The following is a 22,861-nucleotide window of genomic DNA, read 5'->3' as shown; positions in this document are numbered from 1 at the left end:
GCCACAATGACATGTGGCTCTATAAATGACTCCTTTGGATCTACAATTTAAGAATCCCTTAATGGAGTAGATCTTGCCAGTTACGTTACTTTGGAATTCACATCCTTTTTTGATGTAGGGGCAAGCAACGCAGCCACTGCAGCGAAAGCAACCCGCAGGCGGTTTCAGCCATCCACCTGACCGGTCATTGATCTCGCTGAAGTGGCTGCGCACCAGGCGGTCACGTATAGATCTCCCCCTACGATACGTGATGTTAGCCGTGGGTGTAACAACATCCCTAATGTCTGGATCAAGCAAAAGGATGTTCCAATGTCTGGATAGCACCTCACGTACTTCTTTTGCGGCCCCATCAAAGGTGCCAATTAGGCAAATCTGTTTTTCCTCCTTGACAATCTTGTTGGGATGCAACAATTCTGTTCGATTTTTTTGAGCAGGCCCGCTGATACGCTGTTCTAAGGGTCAAGTCGGGGTAGCCTTTTTCCCTAAATCTTACACGTAAATCATCCGCCTGTTGTTTGAGTTCTGTCATTGTGGAACAGTTCCTCCTCATTCGCAAGTACTGTCCGGTGGGAATACCCCTTTTGAGTGGAAGGGGATGATGGCTGTTCCAATTAAGGAGGGCATTAGTAGATGTAGGCTTTCTGTACTTTTCGGTTTGAAGTTCGCCCTGTCTCCCTCTCATTATGACAACATCCAAAAAAGGGTAGGGAGTCTTATTGGGCCTCAGACATAAACCGTAGCCCCACATCATTAATGTTGAGTGTTTCAACAAAATGCTGCAGTTGGCCTGCCTCTCCATTCCACAATAAAAAAATGTCATCGATGAACCTGACCCACGTCCCCACATTGGTGACGACATGGGCCAGTGATTCATCGAACACAACTGTCTCCTCCCACCAGCCCAGGAACAAGTTGGCATACGACGGGGCACAGGGGCTCCCCATCGCCGTGCCCCTGAGCTGGTGGTAGAAGACACTATCAAAGAGGAAATAATTAGATGTCAAAGTGAATTCCAAAAGTTTCATGACAAAATCATTATGGGCATAATGTTGTCGGCCACTGGTCAGCAAGAAGGTCTCTGCAGCTCTCAGTCCCAGATGATTAGATAGAGGAATATAGCGCCTCCACATCAATAGAGGCAAGCCAGGTATCCCCATCAATGCAGACACCTTCTAGTCGACCCAGAAGGTCACTGGTGTCCCTAATGTAAGACGGTAAAGTCTTCACAAAAGGGGTCAAAATGTAGTCCAAATAAATCCCACACATTTTGTCCTAGGCTGTTAACTCCGGCCACTATTGGTCTTCCTTTAAGGGGTGCTGTTCCCTTATGAACCTTCGGAAGACTATAGAAGGTCGGAGTATTAGGATATTTTTTATACAGGAACTCAAACTCATCCCCTGAAATAAGACCAGATGATTTGGCCTCACCAAGAATAGTTTTCAGTGTGGCTTGGTAACCAGCAGTGGGATAGTTTCTAAGTCTTTCGTATGTATCAGTGTCCCTCAATAGGTCAAGGCAGAGCTTTTTATAATCTGGTGTGTCCAGAATCACCACATTACCCCCTTTATCGGAGGATTTAATCGTAATGGCCTTATCACACGCCAGATGCTCTAAAGCCTTATACTCTTCTTTAGAGCAGTTGAATCTGGGTTCCTCCAGAGTCATCCGCTCCAAATCCTGCGATACCTGGTTCAGAAACACATCAATGCAGGAGGGATCCCCAGCTGGTGGTATTCTTATACTTCTGTTTTTTAAAGTAGTGAAGGGCCCTTTACCCTCCTGCATAGTACAATCACTCAGACTGAACAGCAATTTGACATCCTGTAGAATATCAGATGAAATGCCTAGTTCTCTGCTCTCTCGTTTATTGATCAAGGCATAGTGTTTGTGCCATTTGAGTTTCCTGGCAAACAAACTCAGATCCTTGATCCAACTGAATAGATTAAAAAAGGATGTTGGCACAAATGACAGCCCTTTACCAAGGATTGCCATTTCTGCCTGTTGCAATTTACGTGAGGACAGATTCAATATCTGCCCACACTGTTTTGACTTGGAGTTGTGGGTGATGCAGTCTGGTTGCGGTTTCGCAGGTAGTAAGGTATTCCTTGATCTAAAAAACAAACACCACTGTTGTCAAAAGAACCACGTGGACCACTATTCTCATAGGCTCCCCGTGGCCCTATACCCTCTACCCTTTCTGGCGTCAGTTTCACTTGAGGAAATGTCGGAATCAAGCTTCCCCGTTGTTTTTTGGATTCCGCGTTCAATATTGGCATAGACTCTATTTTCTATAACTTAGGCTACAACAGGCATACACTGTCTTGTTGTTGTTTGCCTGCGTTCCTGGCACTATTTTGGTCCCCTGATGATCTGGTATCCGTCAGTGAAACGCGTAGGGATGTTTTTTCATTTATTATTATTACTTTTTTCTTTTGTCTGCCTGCCCTAGCGAGTGACTGGTCTTTATTGCTTCTGACGAAGCTGGGCAGTCAACGGATAGGTCTGAGGGCCATCTAGGGGCAGCCAGAGAGGGTTAAGTTTATAGTTAGGATACAGGGACGCATTGAGGGGAAGAGACCCAGCATCTGTCTCCCTCCTATATTCTATCCCTGTTTTTTCCTAACTCACCCTCTGAGTGAGCCAGTGTACACACCGCCTGGCTTATATGTATTTTTTCTCCCTATCAGTTCATCTTTGGTTGGCAGATGTTTTGTCACCTCCTAGTGAGGCGTTGTGCTAATTTTTCACCGTTGGGCCTATTATTTTAAATGGTATTAATAAAATATACATTTTAAGGTACTCCAATACTCAATTTATTCTGAATCTTTATTTTGGGCGCCATATATATTTATTTCGTTTGACCAGCTTTCACCTAGGTTGTGTTCATCCATCTTTATCTCTGTCATCCACAATGCCCTGATCAGTAGGTGAGGTTGTGGAGGGTGAGATGTCTGTCCTTTTAACAGACATAGCTCTATTTAAGTCTCTACGTCTAACTGCTGTATTATCATACCTTGATGATGGTGAGGATGAAGCAGGCAGGTTGGGTTCACTGAAGCGTTTCTCATCCAGGCTTGATCACTAATGAACCTGCAGAAATATGAGAATGGAGGAAAGTATACATTATAGTCTATTTTGTATCTTAAGCCCTGTTGTGCCCATTTCTCTTGTAGGCCGTATGGCAGTTTAGACACCACTGGGTTGACACTATGAGCGGTGTCCAGGAAGCTTAGTCCAGGTAGACGTGGGTCAGTATTTGCCAACTCTAGCTCCATGAGGAGGTCACTTAGATCTTGGAGCTTGCGGTAGTCTTTGTTCCTTATTTTTGGGAAGTTTTGTAGTCTCTTGAATAGAGCGCTTTCTATGGCTTCAGAGCTACCATAGGCTTGCTCAAGTCTTGCCCATGCAGCAACAAGACCTGCATCTGGGTGATCAACATGTACTGTTCTGAGTCTTAACACGACCTGCAGATTCTGGTCCCAGCCACTTTATGAGCAAATCCAGTTCTTCCTTAGCAGTAAGGTTGAGATCGGCAATAGTACCCTTGAAGGTTGATCTCCAGGCCCTGTAGCTCTCTGGACAGTCGTCAAACCTTGAGAGACTGGTGTTAATGAGCTCACGGCGTACCATGTATCAGGCAAAGTAATTCATATCTGGTCTCTCACTCCTTGGTGTCAAAGTAACACGTGGAACCCCTTGGGTGTGAAAGTTCTCTGGTGATGTAGGGTGAGGTTTACCAGGGTAAAATAATGTTGCATGAGCGTTTAACTGTGATGTAGTCTCTGAGGCTTGTGCTGGCTTTGGTTTGAGCTGCGGCTTATCACCGGAAGTCACCTTGTTGTTGACATGAGTTGATCCGGTTTGCTGCATAGATGTGCTTGCGTTGTAGACTTGAAGAGGCTCAGGCATATAGAGCTGAGAGGTCTCTGCGTTGGGAGTCAGAACAGTGTTGTTAGTAGGAGGTACAGGAGATTAATCTGTATCTTTGCTGATGTTATAGTTTAAAACGTATTCACTGGTGCGTTCAGCTGGATCTTCCAGTTCTGCTGGGATAAGGTAGTCTGAATTAGTACTTTGTCCCATTGCTTTTTCAAGGACTTTCAGCCTTGCTAGGGAAGCTGCTTCCTCCCCTTCCATTTGCAGAATCTTTTTTTGTGAATCTGCCTCTGCTTGGAGAGCTTTGCTTTGAGCTTCCATCTTGGCTTGTTGAGCTGCCATTTGAGCTTCCATCTCTGCATGACGAGCTGTCATTTCTGCTTGCTGAGCTGTCAACTCTGCTTGTTTAGCTGCCCTTTGAGCTTCCCTCTCTGCTTGCTTTCTGGTAAAGGAGCTTTGCGCCTTTTTTGATTCGGCATCAGCGCGGGCCTCTATTAACTTAATGTTGATCTTCTGGAATGAGAGGATCTGGAAGAAAGGGCAGTGAGCTTGGTTGTGGTGGATCTGTGAGATCTGGTCTCCTGCAGTTGAGTAATGCGGAGTTCTGCCTTAAACGTAGCATTTTGCACTGCGAGATCCCTTTGTTGGTTAAGTGCATCAGTCCTGGTCAGTTCTGCTGAAGAATCCTCTATATTAGAGTCTTGCAAGAAGGCTGACTATTTTGCAGACAACTGCTGGTAGCGTACACACACAGCAAATAGGTGATTTATAGAATCTCTTATTTCAGCTGGTTGATCATTAGAGTGTGACAAAACTGACATGCAGTCAACCTCGCCACTGGGTTTTGGAGAGGCCTGGCTGCTGGCCTTTTGCCCCAGGATTATGGGCCATATACTAACTTTTAAACCCCTGAACCGATTCAAGTGAATTTTGGATAGGTTTGTCCCCAAGTTATACTGTTTAAATTGATGTAAGTTATATGTATGGCCAATGTAAACTCACAAAGTTGTAACAATTTATAATAAGTGTAACTTGTCAGCTTGGGAGGAAAATGCTGGGTGTGTTTCTATTGTGCCATTGTCCCATTGTGTGTTTAAAGGGTGATGTCTGTCCTGTTGTCTGCGCATGTGTATTGGTGACTTCTCTTTGCCTTGAGAGATAATTGGATTACGCCTCGGTTGTCTCCGGGACAGAGAGGAGGAAACCATGATGCATTGTGGGGATGTATTGTCTCTGTGTATCCTACAGTGCTGCATATCTGTCCTATGTCACAAGTCTTCCTTCTGGTCCCCTAGGGGCGTGTACTTACATTGTATGTGTTGTAACATATTGATTGGCTGTATTTCAAACCCCTGTGGGCGGACCTGTATTTGCAACAACTGTAATAAAAACCAGGCTGGTTGTGCCAGCACCTCAGACCACTGCTTGACCCTCAACACGGAGCCTTGTCTCGTTATTGGGGGGATCCGCTGTATGCTGTTAGAGAATGATTGCCAGGAGTGTAAGCTGATTCCTGTTCGTCTGCTAGCAGCTATTCGTGAGGTTCCAGTTTGGAGTGCTATTTTGTATCCAGTTCGGGAGTTTGGTGTATCCTGCAGTAGCTGTGCCTGTCTCTCAGAAAGGGGCTTATCGCCTAAACGGATTTTAACCCCTTGTCTGCTGAAACGGTCCGTTACAAAAGATAAAAGTTAAAAGGATTTAATTCGCATAAAAAGAAACGGTTACAAAGTTTGGGAAGAGAAAAATAAAGTACAGCAGATGAATCTCAAAAGGTAACAAGCAAGCAATAAACCAATTTAAAATGAGTGGAAAAGTAATTCCCTTAAAGTAACGTGTATGTGTGAATCTGTGTGTGTAGAGAGCAACAGGTGTCTTGTCAAAGAATGCTCTGCCAATGTCATGAAACAAAGCCTTTTTATAGGTTTACACTCCATAGAGTTACATTGTATCCTAAATTTACCATTCTAACAGACATATATGGTTAACAAGTAAAACCCCTTACATCATGATTTTCTAAGTATTCCTTATTTGTAAAGCTAATAATAATATGCTGAGGAGGAGGATTCCTAACCTTTCCAAATACTATTGTCGTCTCAAGAACTGTCAAAATTGACACTTCACACAAGTGCTGACCTTTCATGGTCCTTAACCCTTTCATGACCAAGGGTCATTGATGCCCCAGTGTCCAGGTCAAAATTTACAAATCTGACATGCGTCACTTTATGTTGTAATAGCTTTGGAACACTTTTATTTATCCAAGCCATTCTGAGACTGTTTTCTCGTGATATATTGTACTTCATGATAGTCACAAATTTGAGTCAATATATTTCACCTTTATTTATGAAAAAATCCCAAATTTACCAAAAATTTTGAAAAATTCACATATTTCCCATATGTCTACTTTATGTTGCCATCATTTTGGAAATGTGATTTTATTTCTTTAGGACGTGAGAAGGCTTAGAAGTTTAGAAGCAGTTCTTAAAATCTTTAAGAAAATTTCCAACACCCACTTTTTAAGGACCAGTTCAGGTCTAAAGTCACTTTGTGGGGCTTACAAAGTGGAAACCCCCCATAAATGACCCCATTGTAGAAACTACACCCCTGAAGTAACTCAAAACTTTTTTTTTACAAACTTTACAAACTTTGTTAACCCTTTAGGTGTTCCACAAGAATTAAAGGAAAATGGAGATGACATTTCTAAATTTCACTTTTTTGGCAGAGTTTCCATTTTATTAAAAAAAATTCTTTAACACATTGTGGGTTAACAGCCAAACAAAACTCAATATTTATTACCCTGATTCTGTGGTTTACAGAAACACCCCACATGTGGTCGTAAACTGATGTAAGGGCGCATGGCAGGGTGCAGAAGGAAAGGAACACCGTATGGTTTTTGGAAGGCAGATTTTTCTGGACTGGTTTTAGATGCCTTGTCCCATTTAAAGCCCCCCGATGCACCCCTACAGTAGAAACTCCCAAAAAGTGACCCTATTTTGGAAACTAGGGGATAAGGTGCCAGTTTTATTGGTACTATTTTGGGGTACATATGATTTTTAATTGCTCTATATTAAGTTTTTTGTGAGGCAAGGTAACCGAAAAATGGCTGTTTTGGCACCGTTTATTTTTTATTTTTTTTTACAAGATTCATCTGACAGGGTAGATCATGTGCTATTTTTATAGAGCAGGTTGTTACGGACACAATGATATCAAATATGTTTACTTTCTTTGTTGGTTTGTTTCAGTTTTACATAATGAAGCATTTTTGAAAAAGAAATTATGTTTTTGTGTGTCCATTTTCTGAACGCCATATGTTTTTTAGTTTTCTGCCGATTGTCTCGTGCAGGGGCTCGTTTTTTGCAGAAAGAGTTGAGGTTTTTGTTGGTACCATTTTTGGGTACATAGGATTTTTTGATCATTCATTATTACACTTTATGGGGCAAGGTGACCAAAAAATTGGCTGTTTTGGAACAGTTTTTATTTATTTATTTTTACAGCGTTTATCTGAGGGGTTGGGTCATGTGACAGTTTTATAGAGCAGATCGTTACGGACGTGGCAATACCTAATATGTATACTTTTTTTTATTTATTTAAGTTTTACACAATAATAGCATTTCTGAAACCAAAAAAATGATGTTTTAGTGTCTCCATAGTCTGAGAGCCATAGCTTTTTTATTTTTTGGGCGATTGTCTTAAATAGGGTATCATTTTTTGCGGGATGAGGTGACGGTTTGATTGGTACTATTTTAGGGGTCATAAGCCTATTTGATCGCTTGCTGTTGCACTTTTTGTGATGTAAGGTGACAAAAATGGCATTTTTTACACAGTTTTTTTTATTTTTTTTATGGTATTTATCGGACAGGGTCTATCATGTGATATATTTATAGAGACGGTCGTTATGGTCGCGGTGATACCTAATATGTGTATTTAAATTTTTTATAGGAAAAGGCAATTTATTCTTTTAATTTTACATTTTTATTTATTTATTTTTACTTTCACTTTTTTTTTATCAAGTCCCTCTTGGATCTTGAAGATCCAGTGGGGCTGATGGCTGTACTATACTTTGCAATGCTCTTGCATTGCAAAGTATAATACAATCAGATGCCCTGTAGGTGGCAACAGCGGACGCTTTTGGAAAGCGTCCGGTTGCCATGGCAACCATCGGGCGCTGCAATCGCAGCGCAGCAGCCCCGATGGTAGAGAGAGAGAGCCCCCTCCCTCTATTAACCCCATGGATGCCGCTGCCGCGGCATCTATGTGGTTACAGCAGAGTGTCAGCATAGAGCTGACACTCTCTGCTGATGGCGGCGGCTCAGGAATGAAGCCGCCGCCATCACACACAGCAGGGGCACCGGGGGCAGCGCTTGAAAGGGGGGGTCGGGGGTGATTCGGCAGCCAGCATTGAGGGAGGCTGGGGCAGGACTAATGTATGGGGCGGGGAGGGGGCGGACCGCATCAGGGCAGGAGGCAGGAGATGAGCGCAGGAGGCAGGAGAGGGGCACAGATCGGGGGGGCATAGAGGGGCACCAAGGGCTTGGAGGGGCACAGATCGGGGGGCATGAGGAACACTACCTGCTTTCAGGCTCTGATCTGCAGAGCGCAGATCAGAGCCTGAAACCAGCATTTTTTCACTGCCGCGATCCGATTGGTTAGTCTGCACAGACTAACCAATCTGGTCGATTGCCGGTAAGGGACCACTCTGATTGGTCCCTTGCCGGCATTACTGAACTGTATGCTGTCCGTGACAGCAGCAGGGCAGGGGCAGAAGCTTTAATCCAAACGTTTTGCAGCGCTTGTATTAAAGAACTGTCTTGACGTTTATAGTCGTGATAGCTGCACGGGGCATGTGCAGCTATCACGTATATATACAGATTGCAGTCGGGAAGGGGTTAAAATACCCTATCCTACTAAAAAGTGTTAATATGTTATTTTACATTTCCCCCTGATTATGATTTTAAATCAAAATTTTTCAATCATAACCTTCTAATTTAACGCAATTATTCACCATTCGTATCACATTCATATCACATTCATTCATTGACCATGTTATAGCACTTGGTTGATTGATCAATTTTTGATTCAGTATTCAATATAGAATTGGAATACTGAGTTCTTTTTAACATTTCTTTTAAAATGTTATCTCCCTTATTTATCTCTTCCTTTATATTGTTATATGTTTTCCTAATCCTATACATAATAAAAATGTGATAAATAACACACAAAAATATCAAAATAAATATAATAATAATAGGATGGGACAAAGTATTCCCAACTGCTGTTTGTGCAGAAGATTTTGTCCACATATTTACAGATTTCTTCAATTTTCCCCACCAAGATGTTCCAGATATAGTATTCCATTCATGTTCTATTTCTGATAATTGTCCTTGATGGTGATTAAATGCAATTTCAGCTTCTTTTACTTGTTTGTTTAATATTTTTAAAAGACCTTTATCCTTTTTAATTTCTTCTGTCCACTTATCCCACGGAAATTTATCAATTTGAGTGAGATTGAATTGTATTGGAAGGATTTTCAATGGATTTGTATTTATGGAAGAAATATTAAGTCTTCCTAAATTCATAGAAATAGCTCTCAAATCTCCTTCCAAACAATATAGACCTCTTGTCAAATTCTCGTAATGTATACAAGAAGAAAAGTGTCACCGCCAGACATCTGTGAAGCTCTGACAGACTTTCTTCAGAACCTCCTGCTTGAGGTTATTTTGTTTTGCTTTCGTTTTGTCATCTCGTTTCCCTCTCTCAGCTCTCATCTAGTTGCACTGATTGCATCCCTTTAAATCCTCTCCCATGCTGCATCACTTTGCGGTTTATACAACTTCCTGGAGTGTGCTGATGCTAGAAGCTGTTACTGCTGCATCCACAAGATAAGTCTGTTTCTTTATTCCTGTTTTCCTGTTTGCTTGATCTTAGGTGACCCTGACTCCCTCCGTATTAAGTGTAGGGAGCCGGTGGTCGTGTCCCCTCACTATTATTGGGTGTTCAGGTGTCATACAGTCGAGGAACGAGGGTTGTTGCCGCTGGTTTTTTCTTTGTTAAGAAAAAAGATGGTTCTTTAAGACCATGTCTGGATTTCAGGGAGCTGAACAGTATCACAATTCGTGACCCTTATCCGCTTCCTCTGATCCCGGACCTGTTTAACCAGATTGTTGGGGCTAAAGTTTTTTCCAAGTTGGATCTAAGAGGGGCATACAACCTGGACAGGGTCAGAGAAGGAGACGAATGGAAGACGGTTATGCCTTTTGGTTTGATGAATGCTCCAGCCGTCTTTCAGCATTTTGTGAACAGCATTTTTTATCATTTAATGGGGAAATTTGTACTAGTGTATCTAGATGACATTTTGATTTTTTCTCCTGATTTCAAAACTCATAAGGACCACCTACGTCAGGTCTTGCTCATCCTGCGGGAGAATAAATTGTACGCTAAACTGGAAAAATGTGTGTTTGTGGTTCCAGAAATTCAAATTCTGGGGTTTCTTCTCTCCGCTTCTGGTTTTCACATGGACCCCGAGAAGGTCCGCGCTGTGCTTGAGTGGGAGCTTCCTGAGAATCAGAAAGCGCTGATGCGTTTTTTGGGTTTTGCCAATTATTACAGGAAGTTTATTTTGAATTATTCCTCTGTTGTTAAATCACTCACTGATATGACTAGAAAGGGGGTAGATTGTTCCTCGTGGTCGGTAGAGGCGCGTAAGGCCTGATATCTCTCTGCCCTTCATAGTTGAGGTGGACGCTTCTGAGGTGGGTGTGGGTGCGGTCTTGTCTCAGGGTCCCTCTCCTGCCAAATGGCGACCATGTGCCTTTTTCTCGAAGAAACTCTCCTCCGCAGAGAGAAATTACGATGTGGGAGATAGGGAGTTGTTGGCCATCAAGTTAGCTTTTGAGGAATGGCGCCATTGGCTAGAGGGAGCCAGACACCCTATTACCGTGTTTACCGACCATAAGAATCTGGCCTACTTGGAGTAGGTTTAATTTTGTTGTCACGTTTCGCCCTGGGGTTAAGAATGTGAAGGCGGATGCCCTGTCACGTTGTTTTCCGGGAGGTGGGAATTTTGAAGACCCAGGTCCCATTTTGGCTGAAGGTGTGGTGGTCTCTGCTCTTTATCCTGAATTGGAGGCAGAGGTTCAGGCACCCCAGGCAGAGGCTCCTGATCTTTGTCCTCCTGGGAGGTTGTTTGTGCTTCTCGCTTTATGACACAAGGTTTTTAAGGAGCACCACGATACTGTCCTTGCTGGGCACCCGGGGAATAGAGCCACAGTGGATCTCATCGCTCGGAGATTCTGGTGGCCGGCGCTTGGTAAGTTGGTTGAGGGTTTTGTGGCAGCCTGCGAGACCTGCGCTCATGCCAAAGTCCCTCATTCACGGCCATCAGGTCCTCTCCTCCCGTTACCCATTCCTTCCCGTCCTTGGACACATCTGTCCATGGACTTCATTACGGACCTGCCTCGTTCCTCAGGGAAGACTGTGATTCTGGTGGTGGTGGACCGTTTTAGCAAAATGGCGCATTTCATTCCTTTTCCTGGGTTGCTTAATGCTAAGATGCTGGGCATTTATTGATCACATTGTCAAATTGCATGGTATTCCTTCAGACATAGTCTCTGATAGGGGCACGCAGTTTGTTTCCAGATTCTGGAAGGCTTTCTGTTATCGCTTGGGGGTTCGGTTGTCATTCTCTTCTGCTTTCCACCCACAGTCGAATGGCCAAACGGAGCGCGTCAATCAGAATCTGGAGACATATCTGCGCTGTTTTGTGGTGGAGAATCAGGAGGATTGGTGTTCTTTTCTCTCCCTTGCTGAGTTTGCTTTAAATAACCGTCGTCAGGAGTCCTCTGATAAGTCACCATTTTTTGGTGCATATGGGTTTCATCCGCAGTTTGGGACATTCTCTGGAGAGGGGTCTTCTGGTTTACCTGATGATGAGAGATTCTCCTCGTCTTTGTCATCTATTTGGCAAAAGATTCAGGATAATCTAAAGAGCATGAGTGTGAGATATAAGCGTGTGGCGGATAAGAGACGTGTGCCTGGTCCGAACCTGAATTTTGGTGATCTGGTGTGGTTGTCTATTAAGAATATCAAATTGAAGGTTCCCTCCTGGAAGTTGGGTCCTAAGTTTATTGGGCCTTACAAAATCTTGTCCGTCATCAATCCTGTTGCCTACTGTCTTGATCTTCCTCAGACTTGGAAGATCCATAATGTTTTTCATAAGTCCCTATTAAAACCTTATGTCCAACCCATTGTACCCTCCTCTTTGCCTCCTCCTCCGATTGTGGTTGATGGTAACCTTGAATTTCAGGTCTCTAGGATTGTGGATTCTCATGTTGTCCGCGGTTCTCTCCAGTACCTCGTTCATTGGGAGGGTTATGGTCCTGAGGAGAGGATGGGGGTCCCAGTGACGCAAAATGTAGAGATACAAAAAGAGGATTACGGTACAATTTGAACTTCCTGGTTTTGGAAACAGACCAGGAGTCACAAAATAGGTACCTAGAGTAGAGGCTATCAGAGGCGCCAGGGGGCGGAGGTGAATTCTATATAGACCAATATATATATCAATATATATATATATATATATATATATATGGAGTTATGCCCTTCTGCAATTAAGGAACAGGATAGGCTGCTCAAGTGTTTCAGTGGGTAAAGGATTGCCCTTGTCCACTTAAGAAGAGATATAGGCGGTGTGGAGAGGAGAGAGAAAAAGGAACCTATCACACCCGTGGAGGAAAAAGTTTGAAACACGTACCAGGCGCCAAATCCCTCGGTTATTAGTCGTGAAAAAGATATAGGTTGATTCTTATTTGTGTATAAAATATAAAAAAATAAAAAAGACCTTCACTAGGTCTATTGAAGAGCTCGGGTTTTCGGAAACAAATACCTCAGTTCGATAGTGATGATATTAAGAATCATAAATTAATGATAATAAAAACAAATGCACTCACTTCACAGGGGGGGCAGTCACCAGGATAAACTCATGACACCTGAGACTATTTTCCCCCCCGGCCAGGATCGCATGAAGAGATGTAAATAATTGAACGCCGCCTACACACGTGGCTTCTGGTCAATCATTTTAATAAATATAAGGCTCAACGCGTTTCGAGGGTCTGAGGCCCTCTTCTTCAAGAGAAATACATAAATGAATAAATAAATGAATAAATAAATAAATGAATTTGGTTACAACAGAATACATAAAAAGTTATTGTATAGATACATACATACATATACATTCATACACACCTATACGCACACACACGCACACACATGTGAAAATTGTGTACATGTGTGTGTAGGTGCACCCATACAAAACCAGATGGCAGCACTCATGTGGATGGTATTTTGCCTCACGTTTATCGTTAGGTATATAGAGATAATCATAAAGATATGCATATGGATAATAAATCACATGTATCAAGTTCATTCATGGTATGTAGATACATACACCTAATAAGATAGAAAAAACCCAATAGAGCCTTAATAAACAATAATCAATAAAGAATGTGTAAAGATACATATATATATATATATATATATATATACATACGTACACATATACATACACATACACACACACATGTACATTAGATAATAGATAATAATATATATAAATATTCATATGTAAAATGGTGAACACACATATGCTGTCCAACCAGGATACAGATAAAGATAAAAGGTATGCATGCATATAAAATCTGCATAGAATTATTCTTATGCAGATTTTATATGCATGTATACCTTTTATCTTTATCTGTATCCTGGTTGGACAGCATATGTGTGTTCACCATTTTACATATGAATATTTATATATATTATTATCTATTATCTAATGTACATGTGTGTGTGTATGTGTATGTGTATGTGTATGTATATGTGTACGTATGTGTATATATATATATATATATATATATATATATATGTATCTTTACACATTCTTTATTGATTATTGTTTATTAAGGCTCTATTGGGTTTTTTCTATCTTATTAGGTGTATGTATCTACATACCATGAATGAACTTGATACATGTGATTTATTATCCATATGCATATCTTTATGATTATCTCTATATACCTAACGATAAACGTGAGGCAAAATACCATCCACATGAGTGCTGCCATGTGGTTTTGTATGGGTGCACCTACACACACATGTACACAATTTTCACATGTGTGTGCGTGTGTGTGCGTATATGTGTGTATGAATGTATATGTATGTATGTATCTATACAATAACTTTTTATGTATTCTGTTGTAACCAAATTCATTTATTTATTCATTTATTTATTCATTTATGTATTTCTCCTGAAGAAGAGGGCCTCAGACCCTCGAAACGCGTTGAGCCTTATACTTATTAAAATGATTGACCAGAAGCCACGTGTGTAGGCGGCGTTCAATTATTTACATCTCTTCATGCGATCCTGGCCGGGGGGGAAAATAGTCTCAGGTGTCATGAGTTTATCCTGGTGACTGCCCCCCCTGTGAAGTGAGTGCATTTGTTTTTATTATCATTAATTTATGATTCTTAATATCATCACTATCGAACTGAGGTATTTGTTTCCGAAAACCCGAGCTCTTCAATAGACCTAGTGAAGGTCTTTTTTATTTTTTTATATTTTATACACAAATAAGAATCAACCTATATCTTTTTCACGACTAATAACCGAGGGATTTGGCGCCTGGTACGTGTTTCAAACTTTTTCCTCCACGGGTGTGATAGGTCCCAGTGACGGACATTAAGGCCACTCGTCTCATCAGGGCTTTCCATAGGTCCCATCCTGAGAAGGTGGGCTCTGAGTGTCCGGAGTCCACTCGTAGAAGGAGGGGTACTGTCACCGCCAGACATCTGTGAAGCTCTGACAGACGTTCTTCAGAACCTCCTGCTTGAGGTTCTTTTGTTTTGCTTTCGTTTTGTCATCTCGTTTCCCTCTCTCAGCTGTCATCTAGTTGCACTGATTGCATCCCTTTAAATCCCCTCCCATGCTGCATCACTTTGCGGTTTATACAACTTCCTGGAGTGTGCTGATGCTAGAAGCTGTTACTGCTGCATCCACAAGATAAGTCTGTTTCTTTATTCCTGTTTTTCTGTTTGCTTGATCTTAGGTGACCCTGACTCCCTCCGTATTAAGTGTAGGGAGCTGGTGGTTGTGTCCCCTCACTATTATAGGGAGTTCAGGTGTCATACAGTCGAGGAACGAGGGTATGCAATTATCTACCATATAGATTTTTGCATAGGCTGAGCAGTAAGGGAGAGAGCTAGGGCTGTTACAGGGCTTACCCTTTGGTTCCTTAGTTTTGGGATGATCTTCATTTGTGTCTTCTAGTTTTCTGTAACACCTTCCGTGACAAAAAGAATGCTACGACCTTTTTTTTCTCAGACATCACTTGTACACAAACTTTGTTTAGACCAACTTGAGTTACCAAATCATGAATTGAGTATACATTCTCAATCCGTGCATGGCAAGAAGTTTGATTATTGAAACAAGAATGATAACTCGCCTTATCTTGCTCCGGTAAACAGATTATTTTAGAAACAAAGTGTAGACATGAAGAAAGATCCAATTGTTCTATATGAGAACCATCATATGCAAATTCAGTATATTGCAATTGATAATAAATCAACTGTGTTTCACTCACAGGATTTCCTAAAACAATTATTGGAACGACCATTTGTTCTCTTCCAGCTACTGGAATCAATGAGGTCACTGTACATGTGTTCTCATTACATCCTAACCACTTATTTACCCATAAATCTATATGTCTCATACTATAATTATATTTCATAGGTAAATTTTCCAGTATACCAAGTGGAGTAATTCCACTTTGTAAAGCCTGAGCCATCATTTTCAAATTCGTAGAATATTCTATTTGGATTTCTATACATGCCCTGGCTACTTCTGACTCTTGTTCACTTCGGATCAAACTTAAAGTAACATCTTGAAGATGCGAAACAGAAGATCCTAAAACAACTACAGAATTAACAATCATTTTTTCCAAAAGCTGATTTAGACTTTTCTGTACTTGAATTCCTTTCTTTCCCAGATAACCTATGGTTTTTAAATCTGATTGTAATGAATTTATATTCATTGTATTGACCAAGCTTCCAAAGGTACCTATTCCTCCTAAAATACCCTCTACTATAACTCTTTTAGTTCTAGTTTGCTTGGAAATACTCTTCTTAAACCATTGTTCTAAACCTTCGTCCATGTGAGCAAGATGCTTTCCACATTGAGGATACTTTGATGATATTTTCCAGTCTGATATATTAAATGTCCACATTATGGTGACATATTAACCATTTCTCAAAAGAGACTTCGACTAGAAGTGATTAATCTGGAAAGGACTAGATGGTTCAAATTTAACATTGGTACAAATATTTTCTGTAGGTGACCACACAGTGACATTTACAGTTTCACATTGTTTATGATTATTTATAGTTAATATGCAACACTGATAAATTCCTGAATCTTTGGAAGATGAATGGTCTTGATAAAATATGAACTTTTTATCAAACCATTTCACATTCCCAGATTGACCTTTATGAATCATGTTAGTTGGACCATTAGAGAAACTACCTAAAAATACCTCTCCTTTTTTCCAAGTTACCACAGATTCAGATGGAATCTCCAATCTTGTGTTGCACTTTAAATATAATGGATCTGTTCCTTCCTGAATATTCACCAATGTTAGAGCGATTTGAACTTCAGGATTAATAACATTTGTACCTCTGAAATTTATGGTTATATTAACGTCAACAGGTTCCCTAGTTATTTGGAATCTCCAATTTTCCACCTAATCTTCATCAACTTTTCCTGTTATGGGAAAAATTTATGAATCCATTATTTTTACATAATTCTGGGTTTGAAACCAAATTTCCTCTCGAGATTTTCCCACTCTTCCTAATGATATCTTATCATTTGTGAGGTCTCCAGACCATGTAGCTGACTTATTTCCTTTTATCACGATACTCCAGTATAATACATCTATCGATGTACACTGCCATGTACCTGTTCTATTGTTATCTGTGAATGTTCCTTGTGTGAATGTTTTGGGTCCTGCTGTTGCATGTAATTCAATGTGTGTATCATGTCTGAATTGTAATTCAATACAACAGTTAACGCCATAACCCATGCAAAGACTTCCGGAAATGTCTCTGGAATTATCTTGAATTTGTTCTTCCAGAAAATCCTCAAGATGAAATTCTCTTCTCCTTCATGCAAGGATTGAAGTCTCTGTATCATGGTCACTCTTTTTATCATGCTGCGAACGTAGTTGTGAACATCATAATCAACAATGACATTCTCATCATAAAACTGTTTTTCTGAAGACATCTTTTTCCGTTGTAGAATGCATATTCCATGAAGAATTTCATTCCCTAATGAAGAAAAGCAGTATCATTATTTTGGTACATACAATTTACATTGATCAACTTGTTGTCTGCGAGTATTCTTTAAAGCATTCGGTGCTCTTTGAACCAAAATTAGTACTTGTCCCATAGTTGTTTGTCCCAAAATGATTTCAAAGGGACCTTCCCAATTACTTTCCCAAGGTCCACTCTTCCTGAAGGTCTTAATCATTACAAAAGTACCTTTCAAAAATTTAGAAGAGTGAGGTGGGATCATGCGTTGCATTTTGGATGCAGCATATGGAAGAATTGTACTTAAATTCTCTTGTAATAACTGTAACCACCTGGACCTTGCTACTGCATCTTTTTGAGGAGTAGACAAGAATGGTTCGTTTGGGAAAATTAATGGCATTGTTCTTCCCGTCATTAATTCAAATGGAGTATATTGTGTTGTAGAGGAAACAGTTCCTCTTATACTCATCAGTACAAAGGGTACTGCATCAACCCATGTATTCCCTTTGTCTAATAACATTGATCTCACGACATATGAGCTGTCACTATAAATAACCAAGGGACTCTTGTTTTCTTTCTCATCAATTGTCAGTACTGTCTTGACAGCTTCTAACTCTGCTCTCTGAGCTGAATAGTGTCCTGGTAGCCTATGCTGAACTGCATATCCCCTCTCAGGATACCAGATAGCATAACCTGAATAGTATTTTCCCTCTGACCAGAATCTGGAGCCATCTACGAACACTGGTTCATCAACGTTCTCTGCATCTCTTCTAAAAAGAGATGAATTTGGTTCACAAAATGTCTCTAAGCATTCATGCCCTTTCCCTTCATACTGCATTAGTTGAGGAAGTACATACTTGGCTTTGTGATCAATCTCAATTTGCTTTGATGATAAAGACAACAACCAATGTGCAATGTGACACACTCGGGATGTTTTTCTCAAGGAGAAGTTTTAATGTGGAGTGAGGAATCTGCAGAATGATTTTGTTAAATCCAACTATGTGTTCTATTGCCTTGACAGCAAAATGAACACCCACCAAATGTTTTGCACAAGTTTCAAACCCTTTTTCCACAGGTGTGAGAAGCTTAGAGAAATAGCCCAAAATCTGCCATTCTCCCCTTTGCAACTGCAAGAGTACAGCTGACACAGCCGTGTCTGAGGTATGAACCTGCAAAGCAAAAGGTGCCAGAGGCATAGCTGTTGACAATGCTGGAGAGTTTTGCATATTTCGCTTTAAAAGTTCAAATGCCTTCTGTTGTTACTCTTCCCATTGTCCAAAAGAGTCATCATCATTATTTTTCAAGAGATCATAAAGATGCTTAGCTTTTTCTGCAAACCCTTCTATGAATTCTCTGGAAAAGTTTACCAGACCCAAGAAATGTCTTAGAGCCTTGTGTGATGTTGGAATGGGAAGAGAAGCAATAGCTTCAATCCTTTCTTGAAGAGGCTATCTCTTTCCTGGACTGATTAACACTCCAAGATATCTCACTTTATTTTGCAACAACTTGACTTTTTGGGTATTCAATTTCAAACCTGCTTCATGCAACAATGAAAACAATTCTGCTAAGAGAGACAAATGCAACTCTTTATCCTCAGTGGCTAAAAGAATATCATCTACATATTGCAACAGACAATCGGGTCTTGAAAATTTGGACAATACTTTTGCAACTGCCTGATGAAATATGCTAGGTGATAAATGAGCTCATTGAGGCAATCTGCAAAATACATATTGCTCATCCATGAAAGAAAATGCAAACTTGTATTGACAACTCTTTGCAAGAGGAATGCTGAAAAAAACATTACTGATGTCTAAAACAGAGAAAAACTTTGCATTAGCATTCAGTCGTGCCATTATGTCATGAGTATCTGCAACAATGGGTGCCACATTCAGCAGTCTTAGGTCCAATAACATTCGGTATGAACCATCAGGCTTCACGGTACACCACAAAGGATTGTTCGTTACTGAATTTGCTTTTCTAATGACACCCTGATCAAGTAGTTCCTGTATGATTTTAGACATGGGACCAATTGATTCAGGTGGCAATTTGTACTGCTTTTGGGGAGGAGGATCTCTCCCCTCTACATTTACAAGCACTTCCTTCATTGTGCCCACCTCATTTCTGAATTGTGCCCACAAAGAAGGAGTACATTGTACAATTCCTTTTAAAACTTCATTATCACCAGTATCTGGCCACAAATGTTCTGAAAAAACAACTTCTGTTAAGCTAACAGTCCCAACATGACTGTATTCAGTGGGATCACTGACTACAGGTTTAGATCCATCAACATCTTTCCAGATCACCTTATTCCCTAAGTCAATGACCCAACCCCATTTTTTCCTGATGTCAGTGCCTATGATGTTTTCAGAGTTATTACTATGCCAAATGTCTATTTCAGTTTTCAGATAGCCAGGTATTTCCAAACCAACATTCTGAACTAAAATTGCTTTAGTACCATTCTTTCCACAAAAATCAACAATTGTACAAACAGGTGCATTTGGAGTTAGAGGTAAATCCTGGTTAGTCACACTTAATTGAGCTCCTGTGTCAATGAGAAATGTAACCTCTTTGCCCTGTAAAGATCCCCTTACAAAAGGTCTCCCACACTCATCTAATGAAACTGGAGCTACTAGTTCCAAAGGACGAGAGGTCATAGTTCGTCCTAGTCATGGGGAAGGTAACAAACCAGTTGTCCCCTCAATCTTATCACCATAAGTTTTCCCCTTGTACGTTGTGTTATTCAATGTTAATTCTCTAATTTGTCGCATTAGAGGTGCATACGGTGACTGTGACTGATACTGCTCTGGAGAAGGAGCTGTTGGCACAAAACCATTTTCTTTCCCTGAATTTTGTGTCTCACTAAAGAATTTCCTACATTGCCATTTTAAATGTCCTATTTTCCCACAATGATAACAAGTAACTTGTCCTCTGTGAAATGACACCTTTCCTTTCTGTTTGGAATATTCTCCTTTCATGGAGGGTTTGATTTAAGCTGACTTGAATTAGTTACCTGTTTTTCATCCTTTTTTTGGACAGCAACAACTTTGGCCTTAACACTACTTTGTTTCATCGATCTCCTAATCTGATCAATAAATGTTGCTGCCTCTTGTAAACTAAGCTTTCCTAATGCTAATTCCCTGGAGACTGGATCAAGGTATTTGAATCTTTTTACAAATGACTTTATCATTGAGGTGGGTTCAGAATCATCCTCAATTTCCATGACCATTCTATAAGCCTGTTCAAATTTTATTAAGAATCCTGTAAAGTTGGCGGGGATCATAAACTTCAAATAACCTTTATTTTAATGTTTAACCCCCCCTGCTGCCCTCTTTGTTATCTGCCGGTGAGCGCAGCGGGGAAGGTGCGGGGAGTGCGGCAAAGAGGGCGGGCGGGGCGGGCGGTGCTTGGGGGGGCGGGCAGGCATGCGATCATCCGCCCGCCCCCTCTCTCAGGATATCTGAGCGGTTTGCAGAGTGCTGGCACAGATGCATGCGTTTAACCCCTTCCATGCCGCGGTGCCTAAGGACCGCTGTATGGAAAAGGTTAAAAGGGAGGGAGCTCCCTCCCTCTCCCTTCGGGGGCTGCTGTGCCTTTTCAGCCCCCGATGGGAGAGGGAGGGGCCCCCCTCCCTCCCCATCACCCACTGCTCTGCTGTGGCAGCAAGTGATGGGTTACTATGGCAACCGGACGCCTTCACAGGCGTCCGGCTGTCCATGGTACTGATCAGAGGCTGTCCATGGTGCTGATTAGACTTCTGCTAAAGGCAGAAGTCTAATCAGACTTTGTAAAGTGAAAATACAGTACAGTACACTATATAGTGTACTGTACTGTATTATACAGACATCAGACCCACTGGATCTTCAAGAACCAAGTAGGTCTGGGTCAAAAAAATGTAAAAAAAAGGTGAAAAAAAGTATAAATCAAAAAAAACCTTTATCACAGATTAAAAATGAAAAAAATAAAATTCCCTACACATCTTTGATATCACCGCGTCCGTAACGACCTGATCTATAAAACGGTCATGTTACTTTTCCCGCACGGTGAACGCCATAAAATTTTTTTATTTTTTTTTAAAAACTATGATGAAATTGAAATTTTGCCCTCCTTACTTCCCAAAAAAGGTAATAAAAGTGTTCAAAAAAGTCGTATGTACGCCAAAATAGTATCAAACCGTCACCTCATCCCGCCAAAAATGAGAACCTACCTAAGATAATCGTCCAAAAACTGAAAAAACTATCACTCTCAGAATATGGAGACACTAAAACATGATTTTTATTATTTTTTGTTTAAAAAATGAAATAATTGTGTAAAACTTGCATAAATAAAAAAAGGATACATATTAGGTATCGCCGCGTCCGTAATAAACTGCTCTATAGAAATATCACATGACCTAACCCCTCAGGTGAATACTGTAAAAAAAAAAACTGTGTAAAAAAAGCTATTTTTTGTCACCTTACATCACAAAAAGTGTAATAGCAAGCGATCAAAAAGTCATACACACCCCAAAATAGTGCCAATCAAACCGTCATTTCATCCCGCAAAAATCATACCCTACCCAATATATTTTCCCAAAAATTGAAAAAACTATGGGTCTCAGACTATGGAGACACTAAAACACAAAAAAATTAAATCATTGTGTAAAACTTACATAAATAAAAAAATAGTATACATATTAGGTATCGCCACGTCCGTGACAACCTGCTCTATAAAAATATTACATGATCTAACCTGTCAGATGAATTTAGAAAATAACAAAAAAATAAAAACGGTGCCAAAACAGCAATTTCTTGTTACCTTGCATCACAATAAGTGTACTATAGAGCAACCAAAAATCATACGTACCCTAAACTAGTACCAACAATACTGCCACCCTATCCCGTAGTTTCTAAAATGGGGTCACTTTTTTGGAGTTTCTACTCAAGGGGTGCATCAGGGGGGCTTCAAATGGGACATGGTGTCAAAAAACCGGTCCACCAAAATCTGCCTTCCAAAACCGTATGGCATTCCTTTTCTTCTGCACCCTGCCGTGCGCCCGTACAGCGGTTTACGACCACATATGGGGTGTTTCTGTAAACTACAGAATCAGAGCCATAAATATTGAGTTTTGTTTGGCTGTTAACCCTTGCTTTGTAACTGGAAAAAATTATTAAAATGGAAAATTTGCAAAAAAATTCGAAATTGTCAAATTTCATCTCCATTTGCCAATAACTCTTGTGCAACACCTAAAGTCTTTTGTAAACCCTTTAGGTGTTGCACAAGAGTTATTGGCAAATGGAGATGAAATTTGACAATTTCGAATTTTTTTGCAAATTTTCCATTTTAATAATTTTAGAATTTAGTGGTGATAAAACTTTAGAATTTAGATTTTTTTGTCAAATTTTCCATTTTAATCAATTTTTTTCAGTAATAAAGCAAGGGTTAACAGCCAAAGTTTGTAAAATCAGTTTTCAATACCTTGAGGGGTGTAGTTTATTAGATAGGGTCACTTTTATGGAGTTTCTACTCTAGGGGTGCATCAGGGGGGCTTCAAATGGGACATGGTGTAAATAAACCAGTCCAGCAAAATCTGCCTTCCAAAAACTATACAGCGTACCTTTCCCTCTACGCCCTACTGTGTGCCCGTACAGTAGTTTACAG

At 40.6% G+C, this 22,861-nt stretch overlaps 1 non-coding gene across 1 annotated transcript; it reads right to left on the bottom strand.

Annotated features, from left to right (window-relative positions):
* Positions 1-8,125: 8,125 nt before the first annotated feature.
* On the bottom strand, positions 8,126-8,211 carry LOC120996854. Its single transcript, XR_005777952.1, has one exon. It is a non-coding gene; the product is annotated as a small nucleolar RNA SNORD71 (small nucleolar RNA).
* Positions 8,212-22,861: the final 14,650 nt, after the last annotated feature.

The sequence above is a fragment of the Bufo bufo genome, chromosome 3, assembly GCF_905171765.1.
Source record: "Bufo bufo chromosome 3, aBufBuf1.1, whole genome shotgun sequence".
NCBI classification, from domain to species: Eukaryota; Metazoa; Chordata; class Amphibia; order Anura; family Bufonidae; genus Bufo; species Bufo bufo.
The sequence above is the reverse complement of the archived record's forward strand: the minus strand, read 5'-3'. Positions and strand labels throughout refer to the sequence as shown.